Raw genomic sequence first — 3,019 nt, 5'->3', positions numbered from 1 at the left:
AAAATACAAAAAAAATTATGGACTTTTCATATATCCTTGTATTTTTTTCTTTAGATAATTTAGTTATAATTATTTAATAGGTTATATCGACACCGATTGTTACAAATGTAGCATTCACAGTAAACAGGAATGGGTCAGGGGCGCCATTTGGTTGGGGGCAGTTTTAATTTTTTAATTACAAAATAATTTGAAAATTGTAGTCAACATTTTAACTTTAAACACTTATAAAAAAAATCGTGCCAAGGTATTATTAAATTTATAAAAGAATAACTTTTCTAGGATTTTGTATTCGATTTTAGGTTTTTTTACCGATCTTTAAATGTTTATTAACACTTACAAACATTTTAAAATTTTAAATGCATATAAATAGTTTAAAAAGTCAATTGAGAATTTAAAATAATAATTTAAAAAACAGTACAATTTGTCAAGTTACTATACTTTTTATACTTTCTGATACTTTTTAACCACTTAATACAAAAGAAACTAAAATTATTTAATGACAAATCTTAAATTTTATGAATTTCAACCACAAAGCAGTGTTGAAAATAAAATACCTAAAAGTACAAAAAGATAAATAGGTCAAAAAAATCAAAAATATTTGAAAAGGTTTTCATGTAACTTGGGATTATTGATACCCTATGCCCTATGGTTTATAGAACTACGATATATATCCAATTTGCTACCAGATATCACCCTAAAAATTAAAAACACATATCATTGTAAAAGTGTAAAACGAATAGATACTTTCAAACAACTCAGAATCTAAAATATGTATCTAGATTCAAGATGTATTATTTATTTGTCTTTATTTAAAATAACTGAGAACAAACAACCTATATATAAATAATATCATTTAAGATGCTATTTTACATTGAATTTTTATTATTATAGTTTATTATTATTAATTTAAATTTCATGACGTGAAAGATATTTTTCCAGACTTAAATATTATAATAATTGGACATTGGAAAAAATAAACAGCAAAATAAAATACAAATTTCTTCAGCTAATTAGGTAATATAGCTTTAACATTATTATCTTGTACTAAAACCTTTTTTTTAGTTAAATGGAAGGTTACCAAATACAATATCCAAAAATATTTTGGAATAAGTTTAGGTGGACTTGTACTCTAAATAATTGTTCAGTGTACAAGTGTGCCTATAGTTGGTACATATTGCATTGTGTTTTTGAACGCCTTACACATATCAAAAATATCTATCTAAATTCTATATAAAACTATCTGAAAATAACATTGAGGATAACAATTAGTTATTACCTAACTATTGAAAAACAGTGATCCCCTTGACCCCCCCCCCCCCCCCGTAATTTGCCACTGCAGTAGGTATGCTACTTACCTCTACTTCATTGGTGTATAGTATGCTATCTACCGTAAAACGCTACCAAGGTAGGAAGAAAAAAACGGATATTTACCGTATTTTACCTACTGATTATCGATTGATAACAATTTATTCAACTAAAATTTACTTAAAGTAATGTAAGTATTTTAATACGTTATAAATTGTCATGTTATTTGTATGACATCCCATAAAACTCCAAATTAATATTGTCATGTTCAATAAATCTGTTGCTTAACACAGCGCGGTGGAAGGACACAAATACACAACACAAACTAAAATAATATAATATCTAAAAGTAAGTTATCGTGGTCTAAGTGGATATTTAGTTATATTATCACGATGTCTATTTAGCCATTATAGTATTAATTGTATCACCGTTACAATATATTGTTTATCTTAATAACTCAAGTCACAGATACTTTCCCATAGTAAAATTAAATACAAATTAATATAAGAGTAAGTATAACAGGTAGGTATGAAATATTTTTCGGTAGTTAGCATACTACACGAGTACCAAATACACAAAAACCTTGCTTTTAAAAATGGATAACAAGTAAATTTAAGAATTTCTTTGCAAATTAAATACCTACAAGCGAAAGAGTTTTTGGTGAAAAAAACCACTAGACCTTGCTGACTAAAACCACATCTACCACGTGCTACCATATATTTCTAGAAGACCAAGCAGCTGTGTCGCGGTCGTTATCGCAAGGACCGCGACGTCTATATCGACGTCCGCGAGATTGCGACCGAGAACCGGTCTGGCCGCCGCCGGTGGCACGAACCGCTGGCTCGGCCGGCAGCGGTGGTGGCGGCAGCTTTCGCAGGACCGTCATCGGGTGTACACGTACTGTGATATCGTTGTTTGTTAATTGAATAATTTGTGAAAATAAACGTGCCGTCGTCTCGTAATAAAAACGTGTTAACTATTATTACCAAACCGTTCCTGACACCTACAGCTGCCCGTGGAAGGCCACTCAAACATACAAAAAAAGATCCAAATAATATAATTTTGGTGTAATGTATAGTTAATTATAAATACAAATATAATATGTTAGTAAAAATAATAATTGTAAGACAGCAGTAAATGGTAAAATAGTATAAAAAACAAATGTATTTTCCGAAAAATATTCACCGTTGGAGAAAAGCAAAATTGAAATGTCCCATACACATTAAGTCATAGTATTATCATATTAATATATATGTATAATAGCCACAAAAATAGCAATAAATAGGTACGACAGGAGTGTGTTATTTTTCCATCAGACGAATACACGGTTTCATCCAGTGGCATTACGAATCAGGAGGCGGTCACCTCAGAGTTTTGAAGGAGTGGCGACTAGGTATAAATATGGTTTTAATTAGTATTATAGTATTTACTACAACGGGTAGGTATAGTCAAAAATATGACAGGAAATGCTTCAATCGGGGGTTTTTTTTTTGGAATATTAGACTAGAATTGGAAAAATATCGAGTTCTCCACGCCACTGGTTTCATCTGTTGTGCTTTAGGCGCTTTAGGAGTGCTGCCTGATTGGCAGTGCCACCCCAGAGTGGTGCGAATATCTTGCGCTCCAGTTCTCGCGCTTCCGCCTTGGAATCGTCGTCGTCGTCATAGCACAAAACCGTGCGCTTGATGGCCCGGATCACATTCACGTCCCTGTT

Source organism: Acyrthosiphon pisum, chromosome X, assembly GCF_005508785.2.
Source record: "Acyrthosiphon pisum isolate AL4f chromosome X, pea_aphid_22Mar2018_4r6ur, whole genome shotgun sequence".
Lineage (NCBI taxonomy): Eukaryota > Metazoa > Arthropoda > Insecta > Hemiptera > Aphididae > Acyrthosiphon > Acyrthosiphon pisum.
The sequence above is the reverse complement of the archived record's forward strand: the minus strand, read 5'-3'. Positions refer to the sequence as shown.